At 38.8% G+C, this 12,759-nt stretch overlaps 1 pseudogene; it reads right to left on the minus strand.

Moving 5' to 3' along the window:
• Positions 1 to 7,324: 7,324 nt before the first annotated feature.
• On the minus strand, positions 7,325 to 7,503 carry LOC122232876 (annotated as a pseudogene).
• Positions 7,504 to 12,759: the final 5,256 nt, after the last annotated feature.

A 12,759-nucleotide genomic window follows, 5' to 3' on the forward strand; every position in this document is an offset into this window, starting at 1 on the left:
TGTACTGGAGATTAAGTAACCAATTGAAAATAAAGGTTTCATCACTATCTGTAGCATAATAGACAATAAATTCATTACTACATGAATGAGCCATCTCTTTTGGAAGAGATTACAAAGTAAATATGGTCCCTATCTCCTTTTCCATTACATGGGTCAATCCTGGTGACCTCCATTACCACAGCTTCTTCTGTCCACAGGTCTCTTTGAGGGAGAAGGCCCAGACAGCCATGTTTTGGAGCACTCGCTGAATATAACTTTTTGGATGGGAAGTGCCCTGGACTCAAAGGCTATTTGACAATATATGAGTAACCTGATTTGAACTATCTGCCCAATGGTGAATGACCTGGGCAACCAGATTCTTGCTTTCAGGAAATAGAATGGAAAAACACAGAATGAGGGACTGTGAATGAACTTATATTAAGAATGAGCCACATGGGGGGCACCCTGGTGGCTCAACTGCTTAAGCATCCAACTTCAGCTTAGGTCATGATCTTATGGTTCATGGGTTTGAGCCCTGTGTCAGACTCTGTCCTGACAGCTTACAGCCTGGAGCCTGCTTTGGATTCTACGTCTCCCTCTCTCTCTCTGCTCCTGCCTCACTCGTCTCTCTCTCTCTTTCTCTCTCAAAAATTGGAAAACGTTTAAAAATTAAAAAAAAGAGTAAGCCTCATGGTGCCTGGGTGGCTCAGTCGGTTAAACATCTGACTCTTGGTTTGGGCTTAGTTTATGATCTCGTGGTTTGTGAATTCGAGCCCTGTGCTGGGCTCTGCGCTGACAGTGCAGAGATTCCTTGGGATTCTCTCTCTCTCTCTCTGTCCCTCCCCCACTCTCTCTCTCACTCTCAAAATAAATAAATAAACTTAAAAGAAAGACTAATCCAAAGACAAAGGAAGTAGAATCTATAACTCAAGAGGCACAGAAAAAGAGAGGATAAAAATTAAGAGGTCAAGGTAAAGAAGCAAGAAACAGAGGGAAAAGTAAGAAGACAAGACGTACGGAAAGAAGCTAAGATTGATAGAATAGCCAAATGGAAAACTAGAAGAAAATCTACCACAAATTCTTTCCCTTATGACTACTAGAAATGCTATGACCTCTATCTTTTCTCCTGGAGTTCCAGGACAGTAAATTATATACACCCCTTTCCTTTACTTCCCCACCCTACTATTCCTTGAGCTAACATAAATGAGTTTCTTATAATAAACTAACACTTCCAGTATAACTAAAATGCCTTTGAAACACTTGAGGAGATAGAAAAAGATCTGTATAGCAAATAAATTATTTGTTTGTTTTTTGAGATAGAGTGCATGTGAGCTAGCAGGGGAGGGGTACAGGAAGAGGGAGAGAGAATCTTAAATAGGCTTCTACCCAGTACAGAGTCCAAACCAGGGCTCGATCACATCACCATGAGATCATGACCTGAGCTGAAATCAAGAGTTGGATGCTTAACTAACTGAGCCACCCAGGCACCCCACAAATAAATTATTTAAACTAACATAGGAATGTCATCATAGGAATGTCATCATTACACTAGTTTCCTTCCCTGTCCCACATGGTACATGCATGACCAACTTTCTGAAATTGCTTATGTTGTCCCTCCATATGGAAAATGTCTTTTTCACTCCTTTCCAACTATTTAAATCCTACCTATTTATAAAATGTCCAGTCGAAGCTTCCTATCTTCCTGAACATTTTGCCTATATAATGTCTCTTAACTAAATTCTTAGACCTTATTTTCATACTTAACACTACCATATGTTTTCTCTGTGCCTAAATCCTGCATTGTTAGGTAACACGTTGTCATTTTACCTATTCTAGGTGTACATTTAATCCATCCTCCAAAAAAAAAAAAACAGAAATTTTTTTAATACAGAAACCGGATTGATGCATTTTTAAAATTCTCTTTACCTTTATCACATGATATCCCTGAAGTATCAGTAAAAAAAAAAAAAATGAGTGAATGAATGAATGAGTGGATGAATAAAGAAAATTGAAATGAATGAAAGAATGAATAAATTTAGTGTGGTCAAAGGCTTACACAAGATTTCTCAGAAGAACCATACATGAAAGTATCCTATTTTTTTTAAATGAGGAAAGCAGTAGCATTTGTGCATTAGTTCCTTTGAGATTGGGTTCTTCAATTTATCCTACGGAAGCTGTTACAATTATGTTTATCACCATTTAAAAAAGCGTTAGGTGAAAAAATCTATTTTAGGTGCTCTATCACAATAATTGCAGCCTATCAGATCAATGCAAGCATGTTTAAAAATTTTCAATGCATCTGATTGTGTTAAAGAGGATGTCACAAGGAACTGACTTACTATAGCAGGTCAGTGGACAGGATAGGGCGGAAGAGGTCTTGGCACAAACTGACATATTCAGTTGGAATTGTTTGTGTTCAGTTCTTTTTAATTTCAGGGGAAAAGAATCTTTCATCTCTTCTCTACACTTGAACAGCAGGTGGGCAGACACTGAATTTTTTTCAGGAGAGTGAGTGTGTGGGTAAGTCACTTGGAAGAAGTTCAAACATCATGTATATTACTGATGTTGACAAGTCTAACTGCAGGACACGGGGGAAGAAATCCTAGCTGGGGTAGAGCTGGCATTTTCAGGGTATTTTTTAAAAATATAAATGCTCTGACACTGATCTAAAACCCTGGTTCCTGCGGGCTTTGGTGTGTAACTGTGATGTGTGAGGCCAGGCATATACAAAAGCTGGGATGGAAGATTTCGCTCAAATAAAATTGGAAGCAGCTTATACGTTCTGCCACTTCTCAAATCAACTGTGGCTTCTTGAGTTGGAAAATGCCAGATTTGCTATTCATTGTTTTTTTTTTCCTTTTTGTTCCCATTGCTGCCTTTCCCTTTCCAGGGTCTATACGAAGTGAAACATGTTGCAGGAACATAATGAATAGTTTTGAAAAGTATTCAGTTGAGTTTAATGTTGCTCTACTAAGTTGCTTGTAGCATGTGTCCATGGTGCCTATGTGTGAGTGCACGTATGTGTGAATCCAACTCACCTGCAGATGTCTGCGTTGGTTGTTTTTCAAATAGGTATATCAACCCAGACCAAAAGTATGTGTGGTGATCATTCCATATGACCATAGGAGTTAAACTTCTGGAAAAAGAACACTGAAGGTGTGAAGTTAACTAAATTTGTTGTAAGAAAAAAATAATTTGTTGTAAGGACATCAAAGCATAAAGACCGTGTGGAATCATATTTTTTTTTTAAAAATGGGCTGATTTGCATGTGTGTGTCTATCTGTTTAGTTTTTTATCTGTGTTTGTTTTAATATTTTAGTTTTCTTAAAAATGGCTTTAATGGGTCATGTGGGTGGCTCTGTCAGTTGAGTGACTCTCGATTTCATGATTCTGATCGAGCCATGTGTCAGGCTCCGTGCTAAGGGTGATGCCTGCTTCAGATTCTCTTTCTCTCCCTCTGTCCCTCTTCCCTGCTCACACATGCACATGCGTGTGCACTCGCTCTCTCTAAAATAAATAAATAAATAAAAACAGCTTTAACTCATTAGAGAAGCCATTTTATATATTTTTATAATACTAATATAAAGAGATTAAATATATTATGAGGATGTAGACATATTCAAAAGGACATATGTTTTTCACTCTGGAAGATTTCGATGGCCATGATCGAATCTCTCAATAACTCTAACTAAGATGGAGCCTGCTGGCCTCTGAAAATTTGAAACAAGATACTGGCTAGGATAGAATAGCAGGACTGCTAATGGTGAGTCAGAGCAAGGACTGGAGATAAATGTCACTTTCTTTTTTGGCTGTCATAACTTTTTTCTCTCCTTTATTCCCTCCCTCCGTCCCTCCCTTCCTTCCTACCTTTCTTTTTCTCCAAATTATGACAATCTGTTTTTATCTTTTCCACTTCAGAACTCATCTTTCACATTTGTTGTACTATGCTTATTTATACCTCAGAATAACTTTGCTTATGTTATTAAAAAGAAGACCTCCAGAATATCTGAGTTAGATTTCAAAATTCTGACTTTAACTCTGTAAACAGTGCTACTTAGCTCTTTCCTGTTGTAAAGATATAGGTTGTATGGAAATGAAGAGTTCCATGTGAAAAACTAGGGGAGGTAATGGTGCAAGAGAAAACAAGAAATGGAGAAAATGAAAATATGTACATTTTAGCACTGGCTGCAGAATTAAAGTCATTGTTTGGGAAAATAAAAATATATCATGTGTTCCATGTTAACCCTTTAGATGATCTTATTGTCATGAATGGGTTGATAAGCTAAAATGTGATATGATGGTATAGAAATAAAATGATTATGAGGAAATAAAGATACACTGGGCCTTCTCTCTCACCCATAAAACGACATATCTCTTCGGGGAATTGATTCTTCCTACCACTCAGTTTCCCAGACATTCTCTTCTATCTGGTCCTTACCTCTCTCCTGGGTACCTCACAACCTGTAGCCCTCATTCAAGCCTGTTGATTCTCATGCTGTCATTCACTCTTTACATGTAAACAGCTCAGTGGGGTGAATTCAGCTTCAGCTGTGGCCCCTGAAAGGCCAGACTTACTCAGGGGAACTTTGGGGACAGTGCTCAGAAACCCTAATGTTGCCACTGTTCTAAAACAAGGGTGCTGAAAGGGGCCTGATATTCCCTTCAATCTCAATGTAGTTTGAAAGCAGATGACCCCTTGGACTGTGAACTTCCCTCAACCTTCCCAAAGAGACAAAGATCTGCATAATTTATTTCATGAACTGCGAGTCTAGAAGTGGTTGGAAGAGTTTGGGTCTCAAGTTTTGCCCTCCTTATGAGTATGGCCTCAGGCAAATGTGGATACTTCATTTATTCATTCAACATGCCATATGAGTATCAGTCACTGCTCTTGTTTTGGGACATGTTTGAGGTGAACAGTGCCGACAAGGCCCATGTTCTCTCATGGAGTTTATTTTTAGTATAGCTAATGAGGAGTACCGCTCATACAAATAAACATTCATACACAAGAGAAAATCAGGAAATGTAAGTGCTAAAGAAAAAAATTAAAAGAGAGTGATGTGCTAGGTTAGTGGATCTCAAACAATGTGCATTCAAATCAACCAGGGATCTTCTTACAATGCACTGATTTAGTAGTCTTGGGTAGAGCTCAAGACTCTGTATTTTCTTTCTCTTTCTTTCTTTTGTTCTGTCTCTCTTCCTTCCTTTCTTTTTTGAAACATCCCCCTTTTTTAAAGTTTATTTATTTATTTTGAGAGAGACAGAGAGAGAGAGAGAGGGGAGGGAGAGAGAGAGAGAATGCACACAAGCAGAGTGGGGGCGGGGGGCAACAGAGAGAGAGAATCTCAAGCAGGCTCTACAAATTGTCAGTGCAGAGCTCGATGTGGAGCTCAGTCTCACAAACTGTGAGATCATGACCTGAGCTGAGATCAAGAGTGGGATGCTTAGCTAAGTGAGGCACCCAGGTGCCCTGAGACTCTGAATTTCTAACAAGCTTCCAGGTAATGCCAGGGCTGCTGGTCTTTGCCCCATGCATTGAGTAACAAGTCAATAGCTGTTAATTAGCTATTAATTAGTAGCAATTTTAAATTGTGCAGTAATGGAAGGTTTTTCTGCCTCTGATGAGGCTATAGGTAAGTGGAGAAACCACTCATTGAAGATCTATTGGAAGAACATTCCAGGCAGAGGAAGGGGTTATTTCAAAGGCCTTGAAAGAGAAGAGAGATTGGTATGTCAAAGAAATGGAAAGAAGGCCTTTGTATCTTAAACACAGTGAGTTGAGGGAAGTAAGAGAGTAAATCATGTCATGAAATCCAGGGTAAGGAATCAGATTTTACTCTCAGCGTTAAGTGAGGCCATTATGGAATTTAAGCAGAGAACTACTTTACATTCTCTGCAACTATTCTAGATATAGGGTGAAGAATGGAGAATGGTAAAGAAGAAGCAAAGAAGCCAATTAAAGTCCACTGGAGTTATCCAGATAAGAAATGATGGTGGATAAAATCAGGATGATAGCAATGGAAATAGAAGAAATAAGGTAGATTAAGGAAGTGTCTTACTTTTGTGTCTACTTGTTGACTGATTGGCTGTAAGAGGTAAGGGAAAGAAAGGAAGTAAAATTTTCCTTCAGTTTGTTGGCTGGAGTTGGTGAGTAGATGGTAGTCTCCCAAAGAGACTCTTAGAAGCAGAATTTAGAGAGTGAGTCAAGAGTTCAACTTAACCCAGGATAAAAAGGCATGTCCTGGAGGCATCCTATGTCCTGAATAAATGTGAAAAATAGAGATATACATTTGGAAATTGTAAGCATACAAATGGAACTGGTTACAAATACTTAGGGGAAAAGTATAGACAACAAAAAAGAGACCTTAGGCCTTAAACCGCATACCATCTACCATTTAGTGTTTGCAACCAGAGTGGGAAAAGCCATCTAAGTACACTGAAATTATGTGGCCATTGAGTTAAGATAAAAGTCATGAGTGTGCCATGTAGAAATTAAAATTAAAAAAAGATTTCAAAATGGTAAGTAGTCAATGCAGTTGAATAATTCTATGTAAGCCTGGGACTTGAGAATGTGAAGTTGGATTGTGATGATCATACACAGCCATCACATGAGGATGATTGTGAAGGGTTACTCTGAGGATGAGAGAACTATGAAGGGTTGACATGAGGATTAGATACAATGACTATATAAAATGATGAGAATTAGAAAGACAGAGGACTATCAACTGTCTTGTATAAAGTCACAATACCACAGTAGTGGAGGCAGCGCTTCTGAAGAAGTGTCTCTGACCCAGGGTTATCTGTCCCTTCCATTCTGCCTCTCTGCTGCCAGATCACACCAGCATCCTTTCACATTGGGTGGGAGGGTGAGTTTCAGCCACATGCACTGGGTGCGTATAGATAGCTTCTCCATAGTTATGTCAAAACATATCCTTTAAAATTAAGAATCAAAATTAAGAAGGTAGGAAAGAAGGAAGGAAGGAAGGGAGAGAAAGTATAATGAATAAAATCCTGGGTCTAAATTGTACATAATGTCTTAATTCTACAAGCTCAGTGAATTAATCCTTTCTAAGTTCCTTCAAATCCATCCCACTCCAAGTAAAATCCAGGTGCTCATCTCCTCTGTCAATTCTGCAGTAATCTCATTTACCTCTGATGGACCTGGCTTACCTGAGGAATAATCCTAAACCACCCCTTTCCTTTCATTATGTATTTCATTATACAGGCTCAAAAACCTTGAACAAGTACTCTTGGCCTTTTGGAGAAAATCAAAAGATATTTGTCTGGAGCTCAGTTATCTTGGAAACGGTCCCCATTTGTATTCTTATCACCAATATGCACTCAACTTGAGACAAGACACTCTTCATAATTTCCCTCACTTCCTTGAATATTCTTATGTCCAGAATTATTTATTTTCCCAATGGTTTCTTGCCTAGAAATCTCTCTACTCATATCCAGATATTCAATTAGCAATAATCGCGCCTCGGATAAACCTCATTGGCTACGATACTGCCACTGCGCAAAGCTCATATCCCGATATTCAAATTCCACCATATTAAAGTCCCCCCCAAATGCACCTTTTGTAGGAAGCCTTACCTGGCCAAACCAAGTGAAACTATTGTTTTATTTCCTGGAATGACATAACACATGATATTTCTGTCATTTAGTAAGCTGGTAACTCTATTTTTCTGTTAATTCCACCAAAATATATATTCAGTAAGTGGTTTTTGACTCCCCTTTAATACCCACTGCCACGTTAGGGTCAGATGGGTCCTGAAGACTCGCTAACATCCTCTGAAATACTATGGAATTTCTGCCACTGATATGTTCCAGAGAGAAAGAGCAAAAACATAGTATTCATTCTAAATATATAAGGACAGATGTACGAAACGACATGTCATGAACCATGCCAATGTACAGGACACAGAACATGCACAGATCAGCTAGGAAGGATGAAATTAGAGATACCCCCCCACCCCAATACACACACCCACTGGCTTCCCTGGGTTTCCCTTGGTGTCTGGCATTGTTTGCCTGTTGATTAGTGAGGTGTCTCTAGGTACATTAATGTGGAAGGTTGGATGTGTTTGACAATAAGTCAATGATTCTTTTTGACACGACTTTAATAGTACTGAAGAAGTGATTGTAGGATGATGCCTTTTAATGGGATATAGATATAAGCGACCTGCTTTTTATGACAAAGGTCAATGGTATTGATAGGTAGTGTAGAGAAGATAATTTCCTTGGCATGGTAGGAGACAACTTGCATGATTCATGATTCATGAAGGTATCTCTCTCTCCCTTTCCTTTTTTATTTTTTTGAATCTCTCCCACAAGGAGGAAAGAAGAGTCCTCCTGCCAATTGCTTCCAGCTGCCACATTATTTGAAATAAGGAAAAGGTAATATCCCACAATGAAATGAGTCACTGCTCAACAATTGATGGTAACCTCTTGCTGGCCAAGGCCTTCAGAATTTGACAATCATATATGGAATGAGTTTTCTTTTATTATGAAGGAAGTGAATGTGTGCCATTCCAATGGGACATACAAGCAGTCAAGGAGCAAAGGCTGAGTGGCAGAGACTGGAGGAGGGCAGATGGCACAGATAAACACGGGAGCACATCCATATGTGTCTTCGTGTGACTTGCAGGTCGAGCAATAAAGTACAAGGATCAGCTTTGCAGAATTACACTTTGTTGAAAGGTCATGGGCAAGAAGAATGAAGGGTACCCTGTGTGCAAAGGCCTGCTTCTGGAAGCAGAGCCAGCTGGCCTTGGGCTGAGTTGGAACCACTGGTTAATCATGGGTCTGACACAGAACATTGTGGCTCCTTCTAGACAGTGCCCATAGCAAGGCAAAGAAAGTCTCAGCAGAGAGTCCTTAGCCACAGCTTTATATTCCTGCACTTTATTGAATTTTAGTTTTGTATGATGGGGGAAGAGACAGGAAACAGAAAAGAGTGTGGAGAAAACAGAACAAAGAAGGGGCAAGAGCAAAGTAAAAGGGAAAGGGAGGCGGGATGCCAAAAAAGAAGAAATGAGATAAAAGACAGAGAGAATGCATAAGTGGTTGGTGTCCTGGAAACTAAATAGTCCTGCAGTCTGCTTTTCCTATTAGAGTAGGATTCTCTCCTAAGCCACATTAAGGTACTTTCCCCAGAAATGATGCATTCCCAACCCTGCCTCTTACCCTTGACCTTTTCTCCATTCACTAGGACATTGCAGGGGTTAATTTTAGGAAAATTTGGCTAGTTAATCTTACCTACAATGCTTCCCAGTCCCAAATATAAATCCTCCCAGTCCCCTTTCCTCTCCTGGATTTTTATTCCAAACTGGGCTGTATTTTCTCAGCTGATTCATGCCCCTTTCCCCATCCCGTTGCATGCCTGCCTCTCCAAACTTTTCTCCATGGGCTGTGGATGTCCTGTCCTACAGTAAACTGTGTGGGGGCATGACTAAATAGTGGCCGTGGATAGTGTGGAGAGCAATGTTGTGTAGAGGTAAGGTATTATGAGCCTTAACATTCTGCGTTTTTTGCCAGCCTCCAAATTCATTATTAGAACTCGGGGAAAGATAGAACTTTGCCATCACCCAATTGGCACTCATTCAACTCATTGATTCTTCAGTTCCTTAACATTTTCATCTCTGTGAATGACTGCATTCATTTCATCTATATACTCCCAAAGCCAGAATATAAACTTTGTCAATAAAACCAAAACAAACTAACTAACCTGCTGCACTTCTGAAATATGAAATTCTATCCCATCTCAAAGTATTGTTTTTCAGCATTCTTCCTTGGTTATTATCATAAATGTATCTAAATCCCAATCTTGCTGATACTCTGGCATGCTCACCTGGTTAGATTTTTGCTATCTATCATCCCTGTCCTGTTTTCTTGTTCCTTATCATTCAGTCTGGCCTCTGTTGTCCAACATACAAACACTGCTCTCTATCCAAGAGTCCTCCTTCTCCTCTAGCTCATTTCTAAATGGTGTTGAAAAAAATTACTCAATATTATATGAATATAAATTCAGCCACAACTAAGGCTTTTTTGCTGCTAGATAATGGTGCTATTTCCAGCATTGTTTCAAAAGATCTCTGCGGAAACATCCTGTCCCTTCCACTCCAGCCTTGGCTCCATATGCTACATCACAGAGAAAACAGAAGATATTAAGTAGGGACACCATCAACTCCCAGTGCTTATCTACAAGATAGACTTCTATTACTTCGTCCTTCCTTTTGAAAGAGTCCCCCTTCCCCACTAGAACTAATCCCTCATTGTATGCATTGGACCCTATACTCTCAACCTTCTTTTAGTCCAATATGCCTTCTCTTAAATTGTTTTCTACTTGGCACCTGACCCCAAGTACTTTTTATTGATATTTAAACATGACCTACCATTAAAAATGAACAAAAGACTCCTACAAACCCTTCTGTGTCTACACTGTACTATATCTTTCATCTATATAACCCTACTTTTAAAAAGATTTGTCAGCTTTCTTCATTCAAAGTTTCAAAGCCCCTCTTTGGCCCACTGCCCTTTGAACTCTACTCCTATCATTTCATGAACTAATCCTTGCCAAGGACACTACGGCATTGATGTTAAATCCATCATCTGCTTTCTGATCATTTTCTTCCCTAACCTCTCTGCAGTTATCGACTTTGACAACCATCACCCTCTAGAAATTCTCTATGCCCTTGGCTTCCATAAAGTCATGCTTCCTGGATCTTCCATCACCCCTGTGGATGCTTCTGCTCAGGCATCTTTGCACTGCCCTTCCTGCACATAACCTGTAAATGCTGATACTTTCCAGACTGCCAAAATTCTCTAACTTCACCTTCTTCCATAGATCTCAATTTGGAAATCACTCCCACAGGGGACTCTTGAAAGCCTCCACATATTGGGTTGTAAACCCTCTAAGGGACCCTTCCAAAGTACCTCAAGCTTATTTTCTATTTTCATTTATTACAATGCTTGTCATTGCTGATTTACAGGGTGGATTTCTCCTGGGACTATGAATTCCGTAGGAACAAGGATTGACTTACTTTTGCTCTTGTAACTTCAATGCTTAATTCCATGCCTGGCAAACCTTAGTCACACTACAAATATATGTTGAATAAGTGAGATTGCTTATTTTGATTGTAACTGAAGAGATTGGTTTTCTGAAAATTTCTCCTATCTGCCATAATATTAGAATACTGTACTTGAAAACCAGTATACTAATGGGTTCGATAGGAATGGTGAGTCTCAATGGCAGTGTAATGTTGCATTCTAAACTACCATATTTTATTCTCATCTCATCACGTGCTTGCCATGTGATTCTGAATAATAACTCAGACCGCCTGTGTTTCTTCTTTTTTCATGTAAATATTGAAATAATTAAACCACTTGATTCCATTTTTCTTAAAGGTTTTAGGAAAAGCGCTTTGAGATAAAATTACATATGCAATCATTTTAGATTTTTACGATAATTATGGATTTCTGGCAACACAAAACAAAGTATATGTCTAGATGCATGTGTCTATCATCTATACATAACTAGATGTAAGTCAACTCACACTTTGGTTGATGGAAAGATAGAAATTACTAACAATGATGAAGCTGAAAACAGTACACGTGAAATTTCTATTGCAGAACAGAAAAATGAGCAAACTGATCAATTATTGTTTGCCTTTTCATATAAAGACTTCCAAAGTTAAATCTTATTGACCTAGTTTTTACATAGACAAAAAATAGTGATGATGAATATGTGCTTGAACTGTCACCGTTATATTTCTACTAAAATATCTTGCCTTTCATTTTAGGAAACTAGTTATTCAATAAACATCCTAATTTGCTAAGAAATTTTAAGCACAAGTTGAGAGATCTCACATTTTCCTCAAGAATGGAAATAAAAACAACAATAAATATTTGTAATTATTGTTTTGTTTCTACTTATCCCAACAATAGATACCATTTTAATAGTTAAATGATGTAATTGTGCATGAAATATGTCTAATACTATAGCAATTTTCCAAATATAAATCTTGGATAATAGAATTGTTTTCTCCTTCAGAAGAGAATGTTGATTCATGTGTCCATGAATACTTTCATGTTTTCTTGCAGGGTACCAAAAATTCATAGAATCACAGAATCTTAAAACTGCAAAAGGCCTTGGTGATTGCAAACTCTGAATACGTCGTTTTACACATGAGAAAACTTAAAACTGATTTCCCTGTCTCCACAAAGGGAACTAGAAAGTGCTTTTTAGTTTCTTCTGCCACAGATAAGTCTATTCCACACACCAAAGCCAGCGTCTTCCACCTTTTCTAATATCCCATTTTCTGTTTCATCGCCATGCAACTACTGAGCTCCAGGAAGGCCCAACAAAGTGCAACTCCCTAGCACTACCTCTCTCTCTGTTCCTTGACTTTAAACACACTCTTCCTTCTGTTGATCCCTCTCCCTTTATTTATATATTTCCTACTTTAAGACTTATCTAAGGGGTTGCCTCCTCCAGGAAGATCTCCCTGATGTGAAAGGCTGAGGCAAGTGTTCTTTCATTGTTTCCAGTTCCTTCTTATTTCTACGACAGTATGTATATTATTGAATTGTAACCATAGACTTACTTTCCTGCCTGCCGGTTTACCAGGGACCAGAACAGTCCTGGCTCATAGTTGGAACGTAAGGAATATTCACTGCATGAATGAACAAATTCATGAATGGAAGCCAAACACTCTCACGTGCTAAAACTAAAGCACAAACAGAAACAGGGCAAGAAATGAAAACGTGGATTTGACGGCT

This window comes from Panthera tigris, chromosome D3 (assembly GCF_018350195.1).
Source record: "Panthera tigris isolate Pti1 chromosome D3, P.tigris_Pti1_mat1.1, whole genome shotgun sequence".
Classification (NCBI taxonomy): Eukaryota; Metazoa; Chordata; class Mammalia; order Carnivora; family Felidae; genus Panthera; species Panthera tigris.